The 17,318-nt window shown below is 43.2% G+C and overlaps 1 long non-coding RNA gene across 1 annotated transcript; it reads left to right on the top strand.

Annotated features, from left to right (window-relative positions):
- Positions 1-617: 617 nt before the first annotated feature.
- Positions 618-15,731, top strand: LOC116048388. The gene is made up of 4 exons (XR_004104619.2): positions 618-956; positions 5,146-5,151; positions 15,137-15,142; positions 15,721-15,731. It is a non-coding gene; the product is annotated as an uncharacterized LOC116048388 (long non-coding RNA).
- The last annotated feature ends 1,587 nt before the right edge of the window (positions 15,732-17,318 follow it).

The following is a 17,318-nucleotide window of genomic DNA, read 5'->3' as shown; positions in this document are numbered from 1 at the left end:
ACCTGTTTATATAAAGATACATGAGTTGAGCTGCACAGTGATGTTTGAAAGCCTTTACTTTGCCCTGAGCAGTGATTTATGTTCAGTAATCCTGTGTGGTAACCGGGAGCTGATCAAATTCACTGGAGGCTTGTCAGGTCTAAAGCTTTAAGCATTCCTCTGTTTCCTAGACAATGAGATTATGGGATATAGACAGTGAGATATGTCTAAAACCCGGGGGCAGCCTGGGTATAGGGAATGACTTTGCTCTCATTAACGAGCTGAGGACAGGATGGCAATTACTACCTCTGAGCCAGTAGCAACTCTGAAGGGACTTGTTAGGTGCGTGACACACTCTACACCTTTCTCTGCATGTGAGAGACTGCTGCATGGATGTACCTCTGTCCTGGTAAAGGGCAGCTAACGATGAGTTAATCAGGAGAATTTAGCATCTCACAGAACTTGAATTTCTTGAGTCTTTAGTTATGATAAGGATTGATTAAACCACTTTACCATACAGATGTTTGGAGGAGAGGACTAAGGAATAATGAATTGATAACTTATGTATTTCATTTCATTTCATTTATTATAAAGGAAAATTTAAAAGCAACAATTAAGTTACAATAAACGGGCCTGACTCAGTTTAAAAACTGGTTTACAGCAGGTTCCTGTTCTGCAGCAACATAGAACAATGAACACAATTTCAGCACATTTATACAGGACATTATTATTGACTAGACAGATGCAAACAAATAAAACATTAAATACGGAAAAACAAGACTAAAAACAATACATGAACAATCAGTGTGTGCAAGTATGACTATCAAGAAGAAACATGTTATATGACTTTTTGAAATATGTGATGGATGATAATGTTCAAATGTGATAGGGAATGTCATTCCAAATTTTAGTGTAAATATAGAAAAAGGATTTCTGACCGTAGTTGTTTTTGTATGGGGGAACTGGAATGAGTGCCTGTGAGACTGACCTAGTGAAGCATAGTGGTCTCATATTGTGTGTCGGAAGAAGAACTATAAGTGCTGGTAAAGAGCTATTTTGAATCTGAAAATAAAATGCAATAGCATGGCGGTTTACGTAGTTCTGGTAAGTCAAAGCATTTGTGCGTGTGAGCGCACTGCAATGAAGAGACCACTTTGGAAGATTACTGTGGATCTTAAGTGCTCGGTAGTATAGTCGTGCTATTGGTTCAGTAATGTACTTAGTGGTAAGGGACCAGATTGGAAGACAGTAGGACATTGTTGAAAACACAATGGCATGTAAGTAGGTTTCAGAAACCGAAAAGGAAAGATATGATCTAATCTTGTTATACACATAGAGTTTCTGATTCAACTTTTTTGTTAATTTAGAAATGTGTTCCCGATATGTAAGGTGTGAATCAAGTAGCACACCAAGGTAGTTGTAGGTCTTTGTGACGACAAGATCTTGGTTTGCAAAAGTAATAAAATCAGTAAAAGAAAGACTTTTTTTAAAGCAGCCATATTATGCTCATTTTCAGGTTCATAATTGTATTTTAAGGTTGTACCAGAATAGGTTTACATGGTTTAATTTTCAAAAAACACCATATTTTTGTTGTACTGCAGCGCTCTCTCTCACTGCTGCAGCTCCTCTTTTCAGCTGGTCTCTGTTTTAGCTACAGAGTGAGACCTCTTTTCTTCTTCTTCTTCTGTACTATCTTTGATTACACTTGCACATGCTCAGTAGCTCAGATGTAGATCATGTCAGCTAGCTAGCTCCATAGACAGTAAAAGAGGCTGTTTCTACAACTTCGGTCAGTTACAAGGCAGGATTAGCTGGGGGACTTCTAAATGAGGGCGCACATGGAAGTAGTTCTTTTGTAGATTATGGTGAACTTGTGTGTGTTGTAGCAGTGCTTTGCTATTGAGAACGAGGTAGCATGCTAGCGTTAGCATGCTAGCGTTAGCATGCTAACGCTACGAGCTAATGGTTGCGGTTAGCCTGCTCGTTTCGGCTTGTGACGTCACAAGCCGTGCCGATTTTGAACAGCTCACCCAGAGACTGAAGGCAGGACACATTCAGAAACCGTATCTCACTCTAAACACCATGGATGGATTTTTTTTCAAAGTTTGTATGTGTGTGGAAGCACCAGAGACACAACATAACACCCCAAATCCCAGAAAAAGTGATTTTTTCATAATATGGGCACTTTAAAGATTATTTTTTTGGGGCTTTTCCCTTTATTGTATTGACAGTGGATAGATGTGAAAGGGGGAGAGAGATGGGGGATGACACGCAGCAAAGGGCCGCAGGTCGGATTTGAACCCAAGCCGCTGCAGGACTCAGCCAACATGGGGCGAACGCTCTTACTGGGTGAGCTAGAGGCTGCCCCAAAACAAAGACTTTTTCTGGGTGAATGAAAATACATACATTCAGTTTTCTTTACACTGATGGTCAGATGGTTCTTTTTCAACCAATCATGTAAGAGGTGAAGATCAGATGATAGTTTGGAATTTATGACATTAGGATTTGAATCAGATTATTTATTTGTTCAACACAATGCGTAGTTTGGCATAAAGTTAGGGCCCGTGCAACATTTAGGATTTGAAGATTTCAAGAATGAGCCTTATTGAAGGGGCAAATGTCAATTTGACGAAATTATTTTGTCAAATTGTCATTTTTGCTATTGACACCTACAGTATGTTTGTTTCTATCAAGATGCCTCCTGATTGGACTTGCAGACAGCTGAAGCACGAGCCAATTAATCATGCCAAAATAATCTGTGCTTCTATTTGAAGTCAGATCACTTTATTCTCCAAACACACTGATGTAGAATGGTGATGTCATGATGAAAAAGGATTGAAGATACATGTGTGCGAACACGTGGCATGGTGATGGTGTGCATTCAGGTTGAGTGGTATAGCATTGATTGCTTGTGTTAAGCGATGTACATAATTTGGATACAAATTAGTACGGACACAACCAGCCTGAGTGCTTCTTCTCCTGCTATTTTCTACCCACGTTCATTTTTATTTTTTTTACAACCTGGGATTTTATGTCCATAGTCTAGGCCATCACTCACATTAGTGATAGACATTATTTTGTTCACTGGGTTCATTGCTGAGATATGGGAATGTGGCAGTTAATCCATTGCTTTATAACAGAGTGCATGGGTTAACAAGACAAACAATCAAACAAGTCCAGAATCCAATCATATTAAGCAAACTACTTATTTGGAAGTTACAACCACAATAACAACATAAACTCTAAAGGTTACTGTCAAGATTGTCCATTGTTATTGGTGACCTAGTCTGGTAGTACATTTCCAGGATAATTGCCTGACATCCTGCCCGTGATGTCCCTCCCTTTCCGCTCTGTGTGTGTGTGTTGCCGTTCTCAAACTTCGAGCTGGTAAGCTACACACTGAAAATGGCGAGTTTTAAAGAAAATTTGAATCGTGCGATAAAGCAGGCCTGCTTGGTTCACACGGTGATACACTGGTAAGAGCTTATGAGGTTTAACCATGGATCCAGCTAATTTAAATAGCTCACTTACTGTATTGTGTCAACAGTTAACTTCATTTAATATTGTATGTGGCGTTTTCTTTTGCGTGGTGCAAATGTTCCACCAAAACAAGTTCCTTCCTGAGACTATTTAGCAGAACCACCATCGCTGCGTCCGGAACTTAGCACCGCCCAAGACGATTGTGATTGGTTTAAAGAAATGCAAACACCTATCCCAGAATGTATGTGTGGTGTAGCCAGACCTTACTCCTCAGCTCTGTGGAGATAGGTAGATAGTGGTCCTGTTGCCCTATTTAACTCTGTATGTAAAACTATGTAAACTATGTAAATCTGTATCAGCGATGTCATCACACCCTCAGAAATGAGTGAGACAAATGTTATTGCAGAGTGTAATTTTCGAAGAATGATGGCCAAATCTACAGACTACGTTGCTCAAATAAGGATTTTCCATTTAGGTTTCACTCTGTCACTGACATTTTACAACACACAGTGGGAAAGAACAATAGACACAAGAAAGACATTATTCTATAATGGAGAAAGAAAAGCCTTTTAAAAGAGTCTTTATCTTGAGCAACATTGAATGAAGCATTCATTTTGGCCGACCCGACATGCTCAGTCAGAGACAGGGCAGTCGGGACTCACCCGGAAATGGCGAGCGGATGAGCCTCTCAAAATCTGACGAAAATCTTTTAAACTGACCTTTGTTGATCTGAAATGAAGACAGATTCAGCAACCGCACGGCCTATTTCTCGCTTAAAATGTTTTCAGAAACACGTTTCGGTGAACTATTTTAGTACAATATGAGCTCGTATTCTGAACAAGCCGCCATGACAGTCTGGCTGTGAATTTCCGGAGAAAAAAGACCCACGTGACGCGTTCATCCAATCAGCTGCCGGTTTTCATTTTCTGGGAAACAATCATAGACTGTTAATGGAAACAATACAGAGAAGCGCCGCCTGCTGCTATGGAGACGTATTACGTTTCGCGCAGAGTGTACGCTCAAGTCGGTGTCGCCTCATTGTGTTTTGAGCCATTTTTTTGGACCTCGGGGTGACTGATCAGTCCGACTGCCTTTTCGGTCAGCCATCTGGTTGGCGTGTAAGCACCTTAAGAGAATCTCGTAATGACAATTTAACCGATTGTAATCTCAAATTCACATCACATCACATTAGTGCCTTGTTAAAAACTGCCTCTTTACTAAGTATACACTGTATTAGTCACTGGCATAGTGTAAGAGTGACTCAGGATGACAAATGTGTACCAGTGTGTATGTTCGTGAGAGAAAGAAAAGCTGTGCATGCATGTGCTGGGGGAGAGACGATTCAGTGTTGCTAATGCCTGCCTTCCCATGAGCTTAATCAAAGATTTGTACATTTAATTGCCGTCAAGTCAGCGCTCACCACCTGCCACGTCTTGCCACACATGTGCTCACCCCCTCTCTGGGAGCATTTCCAGCTCCATCTATCATCCCTGGCTGAAGGCTGAGACAACACAACCTGCTGGGCAACCTGCACTCAGCTGTCCAGTCGGGCCCAGCCAGGCCTGCACAGCATGGACCCAGAGAGCCGGCTCAGCCCGCCGGGAGGTCTGTCAGCACCTGGGCCTTACAGTGCCAAACCATTCCCCACATACAGACTAGTCTAAAACTGACACCGAATAAAGCCAGTGAGATGTATGTTTTTTGTTTTCTTCTCTCACAGAGGCATTCACATGACGCGTAACCTGGCCGTGACATGAGATACATATCAAAGCAGAGGAGCTCTGTGAAACGCCGCCAACCTTGCTCCTCTACAGGCCTCACCCTTACTCCCACGCTAATCGCTATCACCGTGTGTGTGTGTGAAATTGGTGGTCTGCTCTGTCCCTCAACACAGCCTGGGATGGAATGTGGGCCTGATCTGTTATCAGTCTTGGTTTGTTTTCCCAGCTGATGCCCACAGGCCTGGTATAACGCAGCCACATTCTTGCACGAGCTGTGTGAGGATCTGTCAGGACCGTTCGCTAATGGTCTCACCTTTGGATTTGTGGGGCTACTATAGTTTGCATGACAGACAGTATTATAGTCCCCAAAGGCTCTCAATAGAGCTCAACAGTGACCGCTCACTTTTTGAACGGCCCTGGTTCCGGAAGTGATTTTCCCTCATTCAATATCTCCATCGACATTTTAGAAAATGCTTATATACAGTACATGTAAAGAGTTAAGCCTGGAACCAAGCCAACCAGCTACAAGATTAATCGTGACCATAAAACATTTGATTCGGTGAGAAAGAACATTTTAAAAATGGCAAAAAAAGGCAAAGATACAAGACTGTGTACAGAAACTCATAGACTTCAATAGTAGCAGCTCGCTTTAGTCGTTTGCATATTCGGTAAACATTTCCATGGTAACATCGAGTTCCACCAATCAAAGACATCGCAGGATTGTGGGTGTGTACGTACTTCTCCATGACATTGTGAATAAAACGTGTTTTTCTTAAAACAAGGTTGATTTCAGACAGACTTGTAGCTTCTACAGAGACTTAAACTTTTGTTTGACATTCTCGTAGATCATGGTAAGGCTACCTTGGATGGTTTAGACATTATGGCTGATAATCAAAATCCCTATGGAGAAAATGAATGGGATGTTTTACTTCTGGAACCACACTGTTGAGCTCTAGGAGCTACAGTAAAACACAGTAATGCAGCATCAAGTGGATTTTGAAATACTGGAAGGACCAACACAGTGCACTCTGCCAGACAGGCTCCAGTATGTGGGGGCTGTTTCGTGGACTGTTCCATGAGCACTTCGGATAGGTGGATGTAGTATCATAAATCCCTTTATCCTGCACCTGTGACTCAATTTTGGAGACCAAAATCCATTTTTTAAAGGTGCTGTAGGTGGGATTGCAAAGATCCAGGACTTAGCTAAAAAATGTGAACATCGACAACTTCTCAGTCCCTCCACCACTTTTTGCTGAAGCCCAAAACGGTCTCCTAAGCCCCTCCCCCACAAGGGAGAATGAATGCATGTGCATGAGCAGTGATTGACAAGCAGTTAGACACCCCCCCTGGCCCTGATTGGTGCATCTGAACAGGGAGTGGTGAATTTTTGCAAATCACATTACAGACTGTAGGTGGTGCCAGAGGAGACGGATTTTGTTTTTTATTACCTGCTTCATTTAGTTCTACTGGAACATAGAGTCAGTTTCAGCAAATATGACAGAAAGTTAGTTTTATAAGTCTTACCTACTGCACCTTTAACAACTTACTAACATTTAGAACTGTAGACTTGGTAAATTTGCTTGGTAAAGTGATAAACTCACTCAAACCTTTATTTATTTATTCAGCCATAAGTCAATAAATAAGGACATTATTAATGTCTATATAGCCTTAATAAATGGCTTAATATTCATGAATTAAGCCATGTGTGGCAAGTTATAAACCATCTATAAATTGTGGCTTATTAAAATGTTGTAATTTGGAAGATTTGTGAGATTTTAACCCAAAAAGAGCATCTAAAGTGATATTAATCTCCACTTTACACCTGTTTTAACCTCCTTTTCCAGTTACACACATTGTTAAATAAACATTTACAGTATTTGTATGAGAAAATGATCAAATAGGAAACTTAAAAGTAGTGGAATTTGGCTGTGGAAACAGATGTCAGACAGGTTTCACACATAACCAACCTTTCACACAAGATCACATGGTGGTGGCTCAGGTGTTACAGTTATTCTAATGTTATACTCATCCCTGAAAGTTTGCTAATTATGCCATACACGGCTCCGGGCTAGAGAGAAGAAAACAGGACCGACCTGTACGGTTGGTGTCAGTTTGACTGTAAGCGTGCAAGTCTGGACACGGCCCTCTGTAGCCTGGCATCTCCTGGGCCCAGAGCACTGCATGCAAGGTGTGATCTAGACCTGCTCCCATGGGTGCCTGAGCCAGGGAGCAGGTGGAAGGCTACGGCTGCCTGTTTGACTCCCTGAGCTCATCAGTGGCCCAGCCTTTTCCCTGTCTAGAGGAAAGGTGACTTGCCTCTATTCTATAGGCCTTCCAACAGGTTCTCTTTTTTTTACTTCACATTCTTTAAGCCAAGGGATTTCTTTTGATACTTCGATAAAATGTATGATGTCTGACAAAGAAAGTAGAGATTGTCTAGTAATAATGGTAACTTTTAAACCCACTTTGAAGACTTTTTTGCTCTTTAAATAGATAACTATAAAAGGAAGTGAAAATCAATCACCTTGGCTGATTTTAAAGTATATATCAAATCCTCCGTTGACTACCTGCAATTGTTAAATTCATTTATTATATATATTCTAGGTTATCTCCACCATTTTATTCAATTGCAGCTTTGTGTGTTGTTTTTAATTTTTAATTCTTTTTTGGGGCTTTTTGGCCATTTTATTTGATAGGGCAGATGAAGACAGAAAAGGGGGTAGAGAGACAGGGGGATGACATGCAGAAAAGGGCCGACTCGAACCCGGGCCGCTGCGGTAAGGACTGAGCCTTAGTACATGGGGCGCAGCCTAGGTGAGCTACCAGGGCACCCCGAGCGTGTTGTTTTTTTTAATCTTCTTTATACTTGAAGGAATAGTTTGAGATTTTGGGAAACACGGTTACTCGCTCTTTTGCCGAGGGTTAAATGAGAAGACTGATACCACTGACTGCTGAATGTGTAGGTGGAGCGTGGCCTGACCAAACTCGAAACAACATGTTAATTAGTGAGCTTTCCAGGTGGATTTTGTTACCTTTGGACAGAGACCATCGTTCCCAGTCTTTATGCTAATCTAAGCTAACAGGCAGCTGGATTCAGCTTCATGTTTACCAGACAGATGTGATAGCAGTGTCAATCTTCTCATCTGACTCTTAGCAATAAGGCAGTCCTTCCAGAAAAATGCGGAGTTTTTTTGTGATTGTTGCGGGCAAAAATCCTTGATTATGCGGCACGTTTTCTTAAAAAATGCGATGGAATATGCGGGATATTTATGCAGTTTTATGTGATGAAATTGGGGGAACTTGCAAAAACTGCGGTTTCATCATGGCTTCATCGCGGGGTTTGCAGCTTTTCGATGATGTTCACGTCGCGTAATTACGTCACTTCATGACGTTCCCATGGCAACAGGGGAAAATGGCTGCTGTTGTGTGAAGTAAACGCAACATTTTTTAACTTTCTGCTAAGATATATGTGACTTTTTTGCAACGCAATGGATTGTGAAATAATGCAAGTCCCCGCAAATTTGCGCGGAAATCTGCAATTTATGCGGCGAAAGTGCAGCGTATTTGAAAAACCTAACCTAACCTTTGGCTGATTATGCATTGAATTATGCGATCGCATAATCACGTTTTTTCTGGAGGGACTGATAAGGCGAAACACACACATTTCCCAAAATGGTGAACAATTCTTTTTAAGATTGCAACATGTACTATCTAGTTTTACTGTCCTTAAGAGAGAGTAAACAACTCTACTCGGACCAGCCTTAAAGCAACACTAAAGAACTTTTCCCGCTTCGGTCCCCCTACAGGTTGGAAGTGGATTGTCCATTACATTACATTATGCAAGATTGCCAGATCGGGTAGCAGATCTGTAGTTCGAATGAGATATAATGAGACATTACGACAGCGGTAATGGACAATTCCGCTTCCAACCTGTAGGGGGACCGAAGCGGGAAAAGTTCTTTAGTGTTGCTTTAAAGGGGAACTATGCAGTGTTTTTTTTTAGCTCAATTTACCTTAACTGAACAGCTTCGGAGTCATTGGAATGGTTATATGACTTTTTTCGAGTTGAATGGTGGTAGGCCCCCCTAGCGCATGTGAGCCGAAAAACCACCCTTGCAACTTTTGGCCGGTGAGCCGCTAACGGATTGCTTCACGGCACTGCACACATATGCCCATTCAGGAACCGGCTAACAAGGTAGCGATGGAGTTTTTCACACTATCGTCATGGCTGAGCCGGCAAAAAAGAAGCAGAAAGCTAGAAAAGCATTCGGAAGAACAGAGAAAGAGGAAACGGCAGACTGACCGAGCGAGTTTTTACACAGTGTTGCCAAATATCTATACCGAAGCTGTAGGGGGAGCTCTATAGAGAAACCTGCGAGCAAAAAGCGAGAAAACAGCGAAAAAATGGCCAAAACTGCATAGCGCCCCTTTAAAATCTCCTCACATTCAACTCTCGTCATTACTGAAGTGGCTTTAATTGGTGAAATCAGAGGCCTTAATCTGACTTCACAGCTTCTTTTATAGCACTGTTTAATTATCAGAGTACATTGATGCAGCAAATGCAAATGCTTTGGATGATTTTAATGGCAGCAATACATACATATTGTTCCTTCTCATTGCATAATGCGGCATATTGCTGCTTCTGATTCATTTCACATCAGTGTTCCTTGAGCTTGAATCTAGAGAAAAACCGAGCAGACATCCCAGTTTGAGGATCGCGCCAACAAAAAGGAGGCTCGACCATATGGCCGCTCTCTTCAGGGAATAAAAAATAGATGGAGTTCACGATCTCCCTCATATCGTGACAGTAGATGCAATCCAAGTGGTGTGTTTCGCTGACTCACATGCTGGGCCACCCACGTATGAGAGCGGCAAGCTAAAATCACACACTGTTTCCACGACAACCATAATTTATACCTTCAAAACAACTTTTTCTTTCATCTCACACAAAAAAATGTAATTCTGGACTCATGTCATAAATACTGCATTTTTGCAAAGTTTGAGCAAAATAAATATAACACAGAGATCCTGTTCCTTTCTTGGAGAGGAATAAGCTTTGCATAACAGGTAAGCTAAACTCCAATGAAAACAATGGGTTGTGATCTTTTTGATAATTTGGCATGTTGCCTTCACGGATGTTGAAACGAGGCAAAGGTAAAAACAAATCCACATAAATCACACTGCAAGATAAGCGGAAAAGTGTTTTGTATAAGCCTGATCCTCCATTCTTGAATTTTATCAAACTTCCTACTGTGATTTCCTAGTTCAGGTCAAACACAGCTTCCTACTTCTTGATCAATCTGGAGCATTTGATATGTTGGAGCCAAGATATCACTTAAGAGAAAGTCAAGACCTTTCAGCGTATGAATGGGAGGAAATGGCCGAAGAGTTTAGCCACTATGCCACATTCAATAATAACACCCTTTCTTTGCTTCTGTGCACTCAGGTTAAATCCTGAAGCTTGTTTCCTCTGCATGGATTTGATATGCTTCCATGATTTGAAACTGACCGTTTAAAAAACATTCTGTGGAAAGTTTTCAGATCTCTCTCCTCTCCCGCCTCCTCAGTAACAAAACAGGGCCTAATCTGGCCCCGGCCCCCGGCTTGTTGGGACAGCTGCTCAGATGATCTGGGCTCTCTGCAGGTTCCGTGACTCATTTTCTGAGTCAACAACACCAACTTGAGATTCGACCTCAATGCAGTCGTACATCACGGGAAGATTTGTAAATTTGAATGATTACTCAATTTCATGTGTACAGCATAAATATTTAGTGTGTCTTTCACATAGATGCTGTGTTAGAAAAAGGCAATAAAACAAGTGACTTAACAATGACGGTTTTGAAAAATAGACTTTTTCAAAACAAGAATATTGCACAGCTTTGATAAACAAAAAAAAGAGTTGTCTCTCTTTTCTGAGACTCTAATATGTCAAGGCTGCTGACGGATACGGGAAGTACTGCTGTGGTGTTTTTGAACTTCACATCTCAAAAACGATTTTTTTTGTTGATTTTGATCATGGATTGCACCATTATTCATTCAAACAAATAAAAGGTAAAGAATGGGGAGGACTATTTTGCACAAACGTATGTGAAAAAATAGGTATATATGTGTATATATATATATATATATATATATACCTCTCCGGGAACCATCACCTTATCGTGGTGGAGAGGTTTGTGTGTCCCTATGAACCTGAGGGCTGTGTTGTCTGGAGCTTTGTGCTCCTGGTAGGGTCTCCCAAGGCAAAGTGGTCTCAGGTGAGGGGCCAGACAAAGAATGGTTCAAAAACCCTATGAGTGACCGAGGAAGAGATGGAGTGACCCTGCCCGGAGGAAGCCCGGGGCCCCCGTCTGGAGCCAGGCCCAGATGGAGGGCTCGTCAGCGAGCGTCTGGTGGCCGGGTTTGCCACGGAGCCCGGCCGGGCACAACCCGAAAAAGCTACGTGGCATCCATCTCTCCATCCCATAGGCCCACCACCTGTGGGAGGAACCGCTGGGGTCGGGTGCGCTGCCAAATGGGTGGCAGTGAAGGTCAGGGGCCTCGACGGACCAGACCCGGGCAGCAGACGCTGGCTCTGGGGACGTGGAATGTCACCTCTCTGTGGGCGAAGGAGCCGGAACTGGTGCGGGAGGTGGAGCGCTACCGGTTAGATCTGGTGCGGCTTACCTCTACGCACAGTCTCGGTTCTGGAACCATACTCCTGGATAGGGGCTGGACTCTTTTCTTCTCCGGAGTTGCCCAGGGTGTGAGGCGACAGGCGGGTGTGGGGATACTCACAAGCCCCCGACTGAGCGCCGCTACGTTGGAGTTTACCCCGGTGGACGAGAGGGTCGCCTCCCTACGCCTGCGGGTTGTGGGGGGGAAAACTCTGACTGTTGTTTGTGCGTATGCACCAAACAAGAGTTCGGAGTATTCGGCCTTCTTGGAGACCTTGAGTGGAGTCCTGTATTGGGCTCCAGTGGGGGACTCCATAGTTCTGCTGGGGGACTTCAACGCACACGTGGGCAATGATGGAGACACATGTAGAGGCTTGATTGGGAGGAACGGCCTCCCTGATCTAAACCAGAGTGGTTGTTTGTTGTTGGACTTCTGTGCTAGTCATGGATTGTCTATAACGAACACCATGTTCAAACATAGGGATGCTCATATGTGTACTTGGTACCAGAGCACCCTAGGCCAAAGGTCAATGATCGATTTTATAATCGTTTCATCTGATCTGAGGCCGTATGTTTTGGACACTCGGGTGAAGAGAGGGGCAGAGCTGTCAACCGATCACCATCTGGTGGTGAGTTGGTCAGGGCGTGGGGGAAGACTCTGGACAGACCTGGTAAGCCCAAACGGGTAGTGCGGGTAAATTGGGAACATCTGGAGGAGGCCCCTGTCCGACAGACTTTCAACTCACACCTCCGGCGTTGTGACGAAAAGAGAGCTGAGCCAGAAGACAAAGCTCTCGATCTACCGGTCAGTTTTCTTTCCTACCCTCACCTATGGTCATGAAGGCTGGGTCATGACCGAAAGAACGAGATCCAGGGTACAAGCGGCCAAAATGGGTTTCCTCAGGAGGGTGGCTGGTGTCTCCCTTAGAGATAGGGTGAGAAGCTCAGTCATCCGTGAGGAGCTCGGAGTAGAGCCACTGCTCCTTCGCGTCGAAAGGAGCCAGTTGAGGTGGTTCGGGCATCTGGTAAGGATGCCCCCTGGGCGCCTCCCTAGGGAGGTGTTCCAGGCACGTCCAGCTGGGAGGAGGCCTTGGGGAAGACCCAGGACTAGGTGGAGGGATTATATCTCCAACCTGGCCTGGGAACGCCTCGGGATCCCCCAGTCGGAGCTGGTTGATGTGGCTCGGGAAAGGGAAGTTTGGGGCCCTGCTGGAGCTGCTTTTTATATATATATATATATATATAAAATATTATAGAAATATAAATAAAAAAGTAAAAAGCACCAAAAACAACAACCAAAAAAATAGTCTATATACAAGTCCAGCGTTTCTGTGAGTTGTAAACTATACCAATAGTGCAAAGAAATAAATACTGAATGGATACACATGGACTGGATGATAATGTGCAGTATGTGCATACATGTCTATATACTGTATATACAGCATTCTACAAAATGGTGCATTTAAACTGTGAAAGTATAGTCTATATTGGGAGCAAGTGGATGTTTTGGTGTTACAGGGTTAAGTGTATTTAAGTCTTCTTCAGAGTGATGGCTCACTTATACGGCTAGATTTGTATGTGTAAATAAACTACACAACAGTGTGTAAAAATGACCCCTCCTTCAACAGGTTAATATACCACTAGTCTCGCATTGTGTCAGCGCTGTGAATGGAGAGGTCTTTTCTTTTTCTCGCTCATTGCAATCCGTCAGCCAACCTGAAAGAACTATCGCCTCATGTCTTCTGTAAAAAGCTGCACCTGAACAGAACAAACGCTACAGCCGACATCCAGTTTACTGCCAACATGCATATGTGCTCTGTGCCTGCATGAGAGGAAATAACTAGTCTGTAGTCTGCACGTGTCCTCCAAAAAACATTGCAGAGATAGACTGGAGTAGGACTGGCTACACCACATATTCTGGGATAGGAGAAATAACCCCGCTCTGGATGGTTTGCATTTCTTTAAACCAATCACAATGGTCCTGGGCGGCACTAAGCTACAGATGCAGCGATGATGACTCTGCAAAATGGTCTCTGGAAGGTACTTGTTTTGGTGGAACATTTGCACGTAGCTATTTAAATTTGCTGGATACATGGTTAAACGTAATTTGCTCTTACCAGTGTATCGCCGTGTGTCCATAGCAATCCCCACCAATCGGTGCCGGAACGTTGGCAGGATGGCTCTCCATCTATCGTTGCCAACGAATGTTTCTGGTGATCTGTATAAGATGGAGAACTGGCAGCAGCAATTTTTACGTTGTTGTCTTTATCTTGCCCAGTGTAATAAGCTGCAAGGTTTTCACCTGGTCCTTAATTATCGCGACCAAGGCGGACACAATCAAACCCACGGCATTTTCACACCATGTCTCTGTGATTAACGTTACCTTAGCTCACTGCGGACGATAGGCCCTGCTTTGAAAATAAAACTTTTCCCATAACCGGTAGGAAAACATGCTAGCTAGAGTGCTAGCGTAAACATCCATCCATCCATCCATTCATCTTCATCCGCTTATCCGGGGTCGGATCGCGGGGGTAGCAGCTCCAGCAGGGGACCCCAAACTTCCCTTTCCTGAGCCACATTAACCAGCTCCGACTGGGGGATCCCGAGGTGTTCCCAGGTCAGGTTGGAGATATAATCCCTCCACCTAGTCCTGGGTCTTCCCGAGGCCTCCTCCCAGCTGGACGTGCCTGGAACACCTCCTTAGGGAGGCGCCCAGGGGGCATCCTTACCAGATGCCCGAACCACCTCAACTGGCTCCTTTCAACGCAAAGGAGCAGTGGCTCTACTCTGAGCTCCTCACGGATGACTGAGCTTCTCACCCTATCTCTAAGGGAGACGCCAGCCACCCTCCTGAGGAAACCCATTTCGGCCACTTGTACCATGGATCTCGTTCTTTCGGTCATGACCCAACCTTCATGACCATAGGTGAGAGTAGGAACGAAAATTGACCAGTAGATTGAAAGCTTTGCCTTTTGGCTCAGCTCTCTTTTTGTCACAACGGTGCAATAAATTGAATGTAATCCTGCTCCCGCTGCGCCGATTCTCCGACCAATCTCCCGCTCCACTGTCCCCTCACTCGCGAACAAGACCCCAAGGTACTTGAACTCCTTCACTTGAAACATATTCTTTGTAAATCTTTATCATTCATTAAAATAACCAAGCAGGCCTGCCTTATTGCACAATTAAAATTTTTGTCAAAACTTGCCATTTTCAGAGTGTAGCTCGAAGGTTGTTGTTTCCTGTAGCGAAAGGATTTCGAGAACGGCAACACACAGAGAGAGCAGAAGCGAAGGGGCAAAGCCTTATGTCAGGCTTTATCCTGGCAATGTACTTCAGTTGTGATAAGATTTCAGATACATTTAAAGGTCTCATGTTCTGTATAAAGTGTAATAATTCAAGCCACTATACTGTTAATTTGTGCTATTTAAAGTGCCCATATTATGAAAAAATCACTTTTTCTGGGATTTGGGGTGTTATGTTGTGTCTCTGGTGCTTCCACACACATACAAACTTTGAAAAAAATCCATCCATGGTGTTTAGAGTGAGATACGGTTTCTGAATGTGTCCTGCCTTCAGTCTCTGGGTGAGCTGTTCAAAATCAGCACGGCTTGTGACGTCACAAGCCGAAACGAGCAGGCTAACCGCAACCATTAGCTCGTAGCGTTAGCATGCTAACGCTATGGCTAACGCTATCATGCTAACGCTAGCATGCTACCTCGTTCTCAATAGCAAAGCACTGCTACAACACACACAAGTTCACCATAATCTACAAAAGAACTACTTACATGTGCGCCTTCATTTAGAAGTCTCCCAGCTAATCCTGCCTTGTAACTGACTGAAGTTGTAGAAACAGCCTTTCTTTTACTGTCTATGGAGCTAGCTAGCTGACATGATCTACATCTGAGCTACTGGGCATGTGCAGTGCAATCAAAGATAGTACAGAAGAAGAAGAAGAAAAGAGGTCTCACTCTGTAGCTAAAACAGAGACCAGCTGAAAAGAGGATCTGCAGCAGTGAGAGAGAGCGGTGCAGTACAACAAAAATATGGTGTTTTTTGAAAATTAAACCATGTAAACCTATTCTGGTACAACCTTAAAATACAATTATGAACCTGAAAATGAGCATAATATGGCTGCTTTAAAGTGGCCATATTATGCTCATTTTCAGGTTCATAATTGTAATTTGAGATGGTATCAGAATAGGTTTACATAGTTTAATTTTCAAAAAACACCATATTTTTGTTGTACTGCACATCTCCTGCAGCTCCTCTTTTCACCCTGTGTTCAGGTTGTTCTGTTTTAGCTAGAGTGAGACCTTGCAACTTCTGTAACATCTTTGTTGTCAGTCGCACATGCGCAGTAGCTAGGTAAGGATTACATGAGCTAGCTAGCTGTTTCTCCAACTTCGGCCTGTACAAGGCACTTCCAACTTTGTGAGGAATACCTGCAGAACAGGTACATGAAAGTAGTTCTATACAATTTATTTTGTAGATTAGGGTGAATTCATGTGGGTTGTAGCAGTGTTTTGCCATTGAGAACGAGCATGCTAATGGTTAGCCTAGGCCCCTCGTCTCGGCTAGTTACGTAGAAAGCCGTGCAGAGTTTGAACAACTCACCCGGAGACTGAAGGCAGGACACATTCAGAAACCCGTATCTCACTCAAAACAGCATGGATGGGTTTTTTTCAAAGTTTGTATGCATGTGGAAGCACCAGAGACGCAAAATAACTCCCCAAAAAAAAAAAGTGATTTTTTAATAATATGAGCACTTTAATGGGCTTCACAACTCCCAAAATACTCAAGTAAACACTACAGTAAAGTTTTCTGACAGAAATGTGATTATGCTCTAATACTAATAACACATTTTAGAGCTTTCAGTCACATAATGAAGTTCCTCACCCAGACTTCTCATTCCCATGATGGGAATGAGAAGTCTGCTAAACATCATGGATAATTTATTCAATTTTCTATGAATATAAAATGACTCATTTGTTATTAACAGTGATGGGCACAGGCCAAATTGCTTAAACTTGTACATACTTATACTTAAGCTACGATTTTACATATGTCTAGTGTATTTTTGACATAACACATTTTTTATTCATTACTCATTCAATACTTGCAAAACATGTTTGCGATGACATGGAATAATGTACTCTGTAGTGTGAGAAAGCACACCTTTTTTTTCTCTGAGACAGGGCATTACCAGAAAAACTCCTAGTCGCACCCATATGATGAGGGAACAGGCGAAAGTTTCAGTGTGGCTGATCTGGTTCACACTAGTTCTGCTCCTCACCCGGGACTGAATTAGCAGCCCGTCTCTCAGCCGGTACCTCCCTTACCAGTCTAGCATGGAGTGTGTGGGCTGGGATGGATTAATGATGTCAGGCCAGCAGTTTTGCTACAGCCACTCCCAGTCTGCGTACAAAGCCACTAATCACCAATCTACCTTCTGCAGACTACTCAGAGTTCCCTGCTCATGCTA

This window comes from Sander lucioperca, chromosome 5, assembly GCF_008315115.2.
Source record: "Sander lucioperca isolate FBNREF2018 chromosome 5, SLUC_FBN_1.2, whole genome shotgun sequence".
NCBI classification, from domain to species: Eukaryota; Metazoa; Chordata; class Actinopteri; order Perciformes; family Percidae; genus Sander; species Sander lucioperca.
The sequence above is the reverse complement of the archived record's forward strand: the minus strand, read 5'-3'. Positions and strand labels throughout refer to the sequence as shown.